This window comes from Podarcis melisellensis, assembly GCF_964234715.1.
Source record: "Podarcis melisellensis genome assembly, chromosome: 4".
Taxonomy (NCBI): Eukaryota; Metazoa; Chordata; class Lepidosauria; order Squamata; family Lacertidae; genus Podarcis; species Podarcis melisellensis.
The window spans coordinates 4,540,250-4,551,258 of NC_138531.1; the positions used below are offsets into that span (position 1 = coordinate 4,540,250).

At 40.3% G+C, this 11,009-nt stretch overlaps 1 long non-coding RNA gene across 3 annotated transcripts; it reads right to left on the reverse strand.

Annotated features, from left to right (window-relative positions):
* LOC309368508 lies at nt 1-10,407 on the reverse strand. 3 transcript variants are annotated; one of them, XR_014167801.1, is made up of 5 exons: nt 10,155-10,407; nt 6,732-8,210; nt 1,642-1,727; nt 919-1,053; nt 1-102 (listed from the first exon to the last, which is right to left on the reverse strand). It is a non-coding gene; the product is annotated as an uncharacterized lncRNA (long non-coding RNA). The 3 variants fall into 3 exon arrangements; XR_014167803.1 differs by lacking the exon at nt 1-102 and having other exon boundaries at nt 427-1,053; XR_014167802.1 differs by lacking the exons at nt 1-102; nt 6,732-8,210 and having other exon boundaries at nt 427-1,053.
* Nucleotides 10,408-11,009: the final 602 nt, after the last annotated feature.

The following is an 11,009-nucleotide window of genomic DNA, read 5'->3' on the forward strand; positions in this document are numbered from 1 at the left end:
TTCCAGTAAGTTTTGACATTTCTGCATATTCCACAAGTTTTTGTATCCATTCTTCCTTTGCTGGGACTTCTTTCCATTTTGGGGTGAGTAACATTCTTGGTGCTGTAGGAGCATACATGAATAAGATTCTATACAGTTTAGGTAGTTCTGTCCCTATAATTCCCCAAAGAAAAGCTTCTGGGGTTTTTTTTACAAGCGTTATTGTAAACATCCTTTTCAATTCATTATATATCATTTCCCAGTAAGCTTCAACCTTACTACAAGATCACCAAATATGATAAAAAGAACCTTCTTTCTCTTTACATTTCCAACACTTATTTGATTTAGATTTATACATTTTTTCATTTTCATATCATTTTCTCTTAGACCATAGCATGCTGTAAATTTTATATCCATATTCCACAATTGTTCCCATGCTTCCATGTCTATATTATGACCAATATCTATTGCCCAATGTATCATTGAGGATTTTACTTGCTCATCCTTTGTCTCCCATTCCAATAATATTTTATACATTTTAGACAGCACTTTTACATTACATTCCAACAGGTCTCTCTCCAGTTGCGATATTTGTTCCCCAAACCCTCCTATCCTTTCTTTCTTAAATACTTCATTCAAATGATGATATTGTATCCATGTTGTTAATTTCCTTGATAATTCCTTAAATTCTTTTAATTTATACTCTCCTCCCTCTTGTTTTAATAAATTTCTGTAAGTTGTCCACCCTTCTATCATATTCTTTTTCTTTACCGCTATAGTTCCAATGGTGAGAGCTAAAGTGGTGTTTTTACCTCTAATAAATTATCGTATTTATCCCATACATTGTACATCCCCCCCAATTATATGATTTGTAAATCCTTTATGAACTTTCACATTTTCATAACATAAATAAGCGTGCCAACCAAAAATAGTAATGACCTTCTAAGTCTAGAATATGTGAATTCTCTGATGTCATCCATTCCTTCAACCAACAGATAGGATGCCTCATAGTATATCCGGCAGGGGAAAACCTCCTTTATGTTCCTTTCTTGCTTAACTCCTCCTTCGTATTGGCTAATTTTGAGAAAACAATAAAATAATAATAATAATCCACTCTGGGGATGTTTTGTGATCGCACCAACAATATTGTTCTTTTGATTTCTAATAATTTACTTCAATAATCAATACATGTAGAACATATTATATCAATTATTGTTGAGGTTTATTCTTAACATTTTGAAATACATGTTGAGGGGAAAACCCCTAATGAAATAAGCTTCATCTAAGATAAGTAAACGGTGTTTCCGAGCTCTGCTCTGGTTCGCCAGAAGCGGCTAGTCATGCTGGCCACATGACCCAGAAGCTGTCTGCAGACAAACGCCGACTCCCTCAGCCTATAGAGCGAGATAAGCACACAACCGCAGAGTGGTCCGCGACTGGACCTAAGGGTCAGGGGTACCTTTACCTTTTAAGATAAGTACAGAGTTCTGTAATATGGAACACAGAAGGGTAGAAATTGTATTCTTGGAAACTGAAGGGCTAAGAGGTTAAGAGCTAAAGTTAGTGTGTAAAATATGAACTTTTCTTTTACTAGCTTAATATGTGTGCATGTAGCTAATTGATATGTATTTACAGTCTCTTCATGCCATTAATAATACTTGCCTTGAGATAATTTTCAGTTGCACCATGTCAAGCAGACAACGGAGACACCCTTGCATGTGAACAAAAGCTCCATTGTTCTTCCAGTTCTGAAGTAAATGATAAAAATTATAAACTAATTTGCATAACAGGAGATTAGAAAATTATCCTTTTATCCTTCTTAATATATTTGCCCTTCCTAATTATAAAGATACAAATCTTTTCAGAATAGCTTCACACAAAAATATTCTTGGATAAAAATTGCATGTTAAGCTCAATTTTGGAAGGTTATTTGCATAATAAGACAAAAGGGATAAATTGCTTCCGTTTAATAATAGCCAATTTTACACTGCCGTTCCATACATGGCTGCTCAGAATAAAGTTCCACTGAGTTTAATGGGCTTACTCTCAAGTTAAGTAGTTATGGGATGGCTGCCCAAACTGGACTCTTTGGGAGCAGAACTTTCTCCCTGAACTTTACAACTATAAGTTTCTTTGCAAAACTACTAGTCAGCATGGAGAAACACTTGTGACAGGCCTGTGTCTGCCATGAATTAGCAACCAGTTGTTTCTGTTACATGGAGACACCCCCCCCCCCCGGCTTCCCCACTCTCTCCATAGCTTAGTGTTGAATCTCCTGTCAAGATGACTTTCCTGACTGGAAGAGAAGGACTAAGCTACTGGGCTCAGGCAGTTGGCTTAGAGTTCCAAAAAGAGACACTGCCTTTCAAGATTCACAGGCGATTGCACAGAGCACTATCTCTTTGGGTGTGTTTTTATGTGGGTGAGTGAGTGGGCCTGAGGCATGAGGCAGAGGGTACACAGTTGGCTACTTCATGAGATGCTGAAAGCAAAGGCAGACATGTTGGTAAATGTCTTTATTATGATAGGGAACAAGTGTCTGAATTCTCCTGAACTTGAAAGCTTTCCCACTGTTGTGAGACATTTTGGTTAGTCTAATAAAGGTTATGCCTGCCCAACTCTGGATTCGCATACTATGTGACAAAGCATTGGCTGCCATTCAAAATGGTCCATGAACCAAACTTGGGACAAGATCTAGGTTATTCCTCTATGGTTTGTTTCTTGGCTGATCTCCTGAACTGGGACACAAGAAGCTGTCTCATTTTAAATTCTTATTAATGTTGTATTTTAAATTGTTGTAAGCCACCCCAGGATGTTAGGATGAAGGGTGGGTTCTTGTTGTTGTTAATGAGTTATAGATCACTGGTCCTTCTAGCTCAGCTCTGTTTACACATGGACTGGAGGCGGTTCTCCAGGATTTCAGACGGATCTCTACCAGTCATGCAGAGGTGACAAGGATTGCACCTGGAATCTTTTGCACACAAAGTTTCTGCTCCTCCATTAAACTAGTACCCCCCCCAATGGACTTTGGTGGTTCAGTCTAGAAGCTGCCAAGCAGAAAACAAATTAACTTCTAGTGATTGCATGCACGTGTATTGTCCTAATGGATCACAACAGATAACTGTCTATTTAGCATGATGTTATTATTTACATAATAGTCTAACTTGATTAGATTTATTAGACTTTCATATTGCTTTTTACTAAAAACAAGTCTCAAATTTATTTACATTGCATATAATCAACACAAACATGACAAAACATGTTATTTGACCTCTGAGCCACCCAAAGAATTCAGGACAAAAAATAAAGTACTTCTTCACACAACTCTGCAAAATGTGATGAGTCACATGACTACCACCTTGGACGGCTTTACTAGGGGATTAGACAAACAAACTCATGGATCCAGTTACAGATAGGTAGCCGTGTTGGTCTGCCATAGTCAAAACAAAAAAAATTCCTTCCAGTAGCACCGTAAAGACCAACTAAGTTAGTTCTTGGTATGAGCTTTCGTGTATCTGAAGAAGTGTGCATGCACACGAAAGCTCATACCAATAAATAACTTAGTTGATCTTTAAGGTGCTACTGAAACTCATGGATGATAGGATTGTGGGCAGATCCACACCACACACTTAAAGCACACCCAACATGCATTTAAAGCAAATGACTACTCCAAAAGAATCCTTTGAACTGTAGTTTGTTAATGGTACTATAGGTTGTAGCACTGGGAGGGGAAACTACCATTCCCAGTATTCTTTGGGAGAAGTCATGAGCTTTAAATGCATGATGTAGATCTGCCCACTATGGGCAGATTGAACCTCCTTCAGATGCCACATACATCTGAACGTCAATGTAAGAAACAAGCAAACAGTTCACCAGCTCATGAGTTTGACTGGCCAAAATACTTGGTTCAATCAGTCTTTGGAAGCCATGCCTACACAGAGGAAGGGGTATAAATTTGAGAAACGAATGAATAATCCTTGGAGGTTTTTAAGCAGAGGTTGGATTGCCATCTATCGTGTATGATCTAATTGAGATTCCTGCATTGCAGGGGTTAGACGAGAGGATTCTTGGGGTCATTTCCAAGTCTACAATTCTATGATTCTGTGGATTCTATAACATAGTTACATCACACATTTTTGCAATTCGGTATCTATCAAGTAGTCATTTTAATAAATATGGTACACATGGTAATAAATGCCTCAATATGTACAGAAAGGATAAAAATGAAACTCCTAGAGCACACAATTCATAAAATAGCAGAGTTTATACGACAGACAGCTATTGCTGTTGTGCCAGGAAAACTGCTGCATAAATATCAAGAGAAAGTATTGCATTTAGATATAAATCTTCTTCATATTCAGATTTCAAGATGTCCTTTAAATGGCTAATGCAAGAATAATTTCCTGCTGTCTAATATCAATCCAGATACAAACTTAGGTTGCCCCTCCACTTTGACAAATGGTATAATCCCTCCCCCCCTCCCGTTTTTAGTTCAGTGAACAAAATTAATCTTATGCATCTTAGTGCAAGGATGGGATGTAGAGATACAACATGTGTTTAGGAGGTAAACCTATGGCAAGATCTGTGGATATCAGCAGTTTAGGCTAGTGTAAATCTAAAAGTGGGAGCATTCGGGTGGCGGAGGGACCAGAGAGAGGGGATTAAGGTTGTACAGTATTGGAAACTCAGTCTGCTTGGTCACATGACCTGGCAACCCTGCAAAGAGCACTTTTTAAAAGGCTTGCTTTCCTTCTATCAGGGATATGTATAACTTTATGCTGGCTTAACTCACACTGGCATGTGTGGTTTTTTTATATTAATATTTTATTGAAAAGTTTTCAATTATAAAGAAATAAAGTGATACAAAGAAGAAAAGAAAAAGAAAAATGCACAGAAATGTGTAGAGAAAGAAATATGAACATACATGAAAAATACCCTAACCCATACATTCTTTTGTAAGTTTGATATTATTATCCTAATACACATGTAAATATTACTACACTGAGAGCTCTCTCAAGCCACTGAAGGAAGCTCTGTGGCCCATCAGCTGCACACCTTGGCTTTTGGACAGAGACTTCCAACTGGACCCCTCTAATGGGGTACCCTGTTATTGCACTGTTTTGGGGCGGGTGGGTGATGTGCTGCTTCAATCCTTCTCTTGAGGTTAGATGAAAAGTATTCCACCCAATGCCTTATCTGCCAAAGTTGTGACTATGGCTATGGGGAAGGCAAAACCTTCAAAAGGGGCCAATCTGTTTGCAGGCAATTTTTCCCCTGGCTCCATATTTGGCAACCATTACGCAATGCCCGAGGGCAGAAAAAGTTGGCATACAAAATCCACAGCATTACTGAATAGGGCGAGAGGGAGGGGTGTTCTTTGGCTGACTGCAGTCCCCAGGGTTGGGCACAGCTGGCTTTTATAGGCTGGGGATGGGCCCATCTGGTCTGCTCCCAAGCCCTGCCCACCCAGCAAGGCCGGATTGGCCAGAATTCAAATATCAGGTGGTGGCAAAGTCTGCCAACCCAATCAGCTGGCCAGGGAATTTCCACAAATGCCAGCCGCTAAGCCAACATTGCTCCCTGGGGTGGACAAAGCCTGCCAAGATGGGGCCGCCCACCTCGAGACTGGGTAAGCAGCCATTCTAACTTCTCTATTCCATTTCTCCACAACAGTTAGCATTCTGTGGCCACGAAGCACACACAGTTGCTTTTGAACACTGGCATTCCCCCAGGCTTGCTGAGATTTACCTCTTGTGAGGGTTACCTAATCAATGGAACTAAAACTGGAATTAGAGTGAGTGATGATTAGTGACCAGGAAATAAAGAGCTACATGACTAATTCCACACATGCAAGAGAACTTTGGAGCCAATCCCCAGGCAAGCAGCCAGTGTGGTGTAGTGGTTAAGAGCGGTGGACTCGTAATCTGGGGAACTGGGTTCGCATCCCCGCTCCTCCACTTGCAGCTGCTGGGTGACCTTGGGCTAGTCACACTTCTCTGAAGTCTCTCAGCCTCACTCACCTCACAGGGTGTTTGTTGTGGGGCAGGAAGGGAAAGGAGAATGTTAGCTGCTTTGAGACTCCTTAGGGGAGTGATAAAGCAGGATATCAAATCTAAACTCCTCCTCTCCTCCTCCTCTTCCTCCTCCTCCTCCTCCTCCTCTTCTTCTTCTTCTTCTCCTCTTTCTCCCCACTTCATCCTCCCATTGCTTGCTTTGGAAATGGAAAAAGAAAACAGTTTGCAAAATGTCTTAGGTCAAATGCCACAAGGTACTTGGGCATGCCTAAAGCACCCTTTGGATCCTGGCCAGGGTTCTCATACATAAGCTGTGGCAAATTATGCCTACTTTCATCTTTAAATATTTTCTAATAGTTTATCAATGCACTCAAATGCCCAAATTCTTCAGTTTCTTCAACAGCAAGTACTCTTGACTTTTGTTAACAAGGCTGACAGAAAGTCATTCCATTTGATACCATGGTACTTTGGTTCTCAAACTTAATCCGTTCCGGAAGTCTGTTCCAAAACCAAAGCGTTCCAAAACCAAGGTGCACTTTCCCATAGAAAGTAATGTAAAATAGATTAATCCATTCAAGACTTTAAAAAACAACGCCTGAAACAGCAATTTAACATGAATTTTACTATCTAACAAAACCATTGATCCATAAAATGAAAGCAATAATCAAAGTTCTGTACTATAAAATAAATAAGACAGTATTGCAGATAATAAAAATAAAAATTAAATTTTTTTCTTACCTGCGCTGATGATAGTCATTGTTTGGATGAGGGGCTTTTATCCATTTCCGCATTTACACAATCAGTCAATCATAAAACGAAAAGCAAGCCACAGTCATGAAAATGAAAAACCCACACAAACAAAAACGCAAAAAAAGCAAAAACAAAAGTACCAAATATCACCTCAGAAGACTGCAATCAGAAACGGAAGGTTTTAATTACGACGGGGGAGTCTCAAATGAGCAGCACAAGGGCAGAAGCGGGAGGAAAAGAGGCTTTAATTATGATGGTGGGGGGGACTCAACTGAGCGGTGCAACAGTGAAATAGAAGCTCAGGAGCACGTTTGGCTTCCGGGGCAAAGTTCGAAAAGCAGAACACCTACTTCCGGGTTTGCAGCATTCGGGTTCCGAGTTGTTCGGGAACTAAGCAGTTCGAAAACCGAGGTACCACTGTAAATTATTGCAATAGGTTCCCCCATGAAGAAATGGAAGCCTTTAGATGAAAGGTGGTCTGAAAATCATTGGAATGAATGAATGAATGAATGAATAGTCTAGTGTTTGTCACATCACGCATGTAAGGGGGTTATGTTCCAAAGCCAAAATTGTGCCTAGTCAAAACACATTGGGTTCAATGGCAGGTGGAATTGCCAAAGTTTTTTTCCCCAGATGTCCGTCTCCTTTCCACTTTTTTTTTTTGTCAAACACTTAAAGCTGAATGTGCACAAGTTAAAAGTTGCAAGTTATCTGTATAGGGCTTTAAAGGTCAAAACCCGTAGTCATATCTCGGAATTCAAACGGAATCCGTTCCAGAAGTCCATTAGACTTCCAAAACGTTCGGAAACCAAGGCGCGGCTTCTGATTGGCTGCAGGAAGCTCCTGCAGCCAATTGCAAGTGGCAGAACCCACATCGGACATTCATGTTCCAAAGAACATTCACAAACCAGAACACTCACTTCTGGGTTTGCAGCGTTCAGGAGCCAAAACGTTCAACAGGTATGACTGTACTTTGAATTGGGCTAGGAAACAAATTTGCAGCAGGTGTAGTTGGGTCAGAGCCTGCATTCTATGTTCACACCTTCTAATTTCACTTAACAATCTGGCAGCCACACTCTGCACTAGCTGTAGTTTGTGAACCATATTCAAAGGAAGCCACAGATTAAATACATTGTAATACTATAACTGGGCGGTCACCAGAAAAGGTCAGCTGGAGTTTAGAGTTTATGAGCTGAAAGGGAAGAAGAGGCATTGCTTCTCCCTTGCTGTTGTTGCCCAGGCGGAATATTCTGTACTGGAAGGTAAAACTTTTGAAACCTGTGCAAAATGGGCTAAGATGTATCAGAGAAAATCATGTGAGATGGAGATGGTTTGGAAGTGGGATAGAAATAAGGTTGATTTAAAAGCATATTTAATGTTTGTCGCTACTGAGTATATATTTTTTTATACCAGAGTTGTGGATGCCTTGAGACGAAAGACATAGGAGAATAATGGTCAAAGACAGACCTAAATAAATAAATAAATAAATAAGGTCAATGAGAATGCCCAACCCTATGCTGCTTTCAACCTGCTATAGCAATATTTCTTTATGCTCTTTAATCTTGGAGTTATTTTATTAATAAAATAAATTTTATTTTATTTTTTAAAGAAAAGAATGGGTCTCCTGTTTCAGTTTGGAATAGACATTAGGCATGGTTTGAAAAGCAAGTTCTGGTACAGAAGCGTCAGTAAAGCCCCCTATCAATATGTGGCAATGCAGAAGCCGTTGGTCTAAATAATAAGATGCCTTTAAATGTGCAAACTATCCGCCAGATTGTAAAGATGCTAATGTAAGACCAACCTCTTGCAATATTGTGTTTACGTTGCAGTGCCATTTGCTGTTTAGTAGAAACATTGATAATGCCCATGTTCCATCTGTTAGAAAATGTAAAGGCAAACATTTAACAAACGCAGGGTGCAGCTTCCTGGCAAATTAAGCTGAATACAACCCAAACATAAAGCAAGATTTACAACTTCACTCTCCCTTTCACCTGCCCCTTTTTTACTTTATTTTACTTTTTAACTTTAATTTTTCCAGAGTTTTGAGTAAATACATAAATAAAACACAGTTTTATGTTTAAATTACTGTCTTGTAAGAATGAAATATACATATGTACACACAAACAATATAAGCAATAAAACTGAAAATAAAACAATACTGCAGCTGTGAATCACAGCAATGTGCTACTGAGTTTTCCTGTAACTGGTTGCAATGCATGCTTTTGTAATGTGCGCAAATATGAAAAGTAAACAAGGACTGTATAGTAATGAGCATCACAACAAAGCAAATCAGTTTTAAGACACTGTTTGTTCTGGATGGAATCAGAGGAATTCAAACATCAAGTGGAGCCAATTCCAACCTACCAAGCCTGCTGGCTCCCTTTCAGGGACTTGGTTATTATTAAAGGTCGGTTTAACTCAGCAAAAGGCAGCTTCATATGGCATGTCTTGGTCTCTGCCACCCAGGCCTTCTGGGAATTATCCCTTTTCACAGCTGTCATCTTAATTGTGCTATCCACTACAGCCCCAAACTTTTGTTCCTGGTCACTCATCACCAGTTCAGAGCCCATTAGTGTATATGTGTGTATTTTGTCCCAATGTGCATTACTTTACACTAGAATACATTGAACCAGATTTCCCATTTTAATGCTCATTCACCCAGTTTGGAGAGATCCCTGAGAGTTCATCACGTTCTTTTTTAGTTTTAACTGCCCTGAGCAATCTGGTGTCATAATCAGCAAGCTTGGCCACTTCACTGCTCACCCCTAACTTCAGATTGTGAACAAGTTTAAAAGCAGAACTGAGGAGTGGCCACAATTCAGAGACTAGACAGTGTGGGGCCAGGTGGCTTGACTGAACAAAATGCAGTTTCATAGGGTATGTATTGGCATCTGCCAAATCCTCACTGCCAAAATTGATGAATAGGGAAAACACTTTGAAATGGACTTGTGAAGTTTCTAGAAAGGCTGCTTTTTTCTTCTTTTTTTATTTTGATGGTGGAGCTGGGAAGTACAGGTTGGGGTTCAAGAATGGCAAACAACACATAACCAGTAATTATATCTCACACAAATTTGATGCAGCAGCATCAATAAATGGTGGATTTTTAAAAGGATCTGCTCTGATTACAATACAGAAGACCCAGTTATTAACTCTTAGACTGTATCTCCTCAGGGTAGCAGGGTAGGACAGCCTACCAAGAGAGCCTGTTTCAAACAGAACGGGCAAACCTTTATTCCTCCAACCTCCAAAAAGATTATCAGGGGAAATGAAGAGCAAAGCAAGAAACCAAAACCAAAAGAATCTCTGCTTTGAGGGTAAAGCTGCTCACTTTAGAGAGGCAAAATCATCCACAGAAGCTAGCACAAAGAGTCAGCAACAGGGTAGTTTCAGCAAGTGGTTTAAATTAATTACCGGTAGTTGGATGTTAAGGGATGTGGGTGGCACTGTGGGTTAAACCACAGATCCTAGGACTGGCCGATCAGAAGGTTGGTGGTTCGAATCCCCACAACGGGGTGAGCTCCCGTTGCTCGGTCCCTGCTCCTGCCAACCTAGCAGTTCAAAAGCATGTGAAAGTGCAAGTAGATAAATAGGTACCGCTCCGGCAGGATGGTAAACGGCATTTCCGCGTGCTGCTCTGGTTCGCCAGAAGTGGCTTAGTCATGCTGGCCACATGACCCAGAAGCTGTATGCTGGCTCCCTTGGCCAGTAAAGCAAGATGAGCGCCGCAACCCGAGTCTTCCACGACTGGACCTAATGGTCAGGGGTCCCTTTACCTTTACCTTAGTTGTATGTTGATGTGTCTCCCTGCTCCCTCTAAGCAGCAGTAATGCAAATTAACATCTTCTATAAGAACTAAGCTTGCTGTACTGCCTGTTCACTTGCTTAATGTTTTCTACTGACAAAGTGCAAATAATACTACTTTTATTGTCAATGTACAACCTGTGTACAATAAAATTAACTGAGCCTTCCTCCCCCTCCAAAACACTCAATCTCATTGCATTCTGTGTGCTTGTCACACAACACACCAACCCCGAAAGTCAGTTGCACAATATTATTTTCCATTCAGCAGCCTAACAGCCCACGGATAGAAATTGTTTTTTAGCCTGTTGGTACGACAGATTATATTTCTATGTCTCCTGCCCGAGGGTATAAGATTAAAAAGGTGCTGGCCGGGGTGTGAATCGTCCCTGAGAACTTTCCTCGCTCTCCTAAGGCAACAATCTCTTGCGATGTCATCTAGCGGGATCAGGGGACAGCCCATGATAT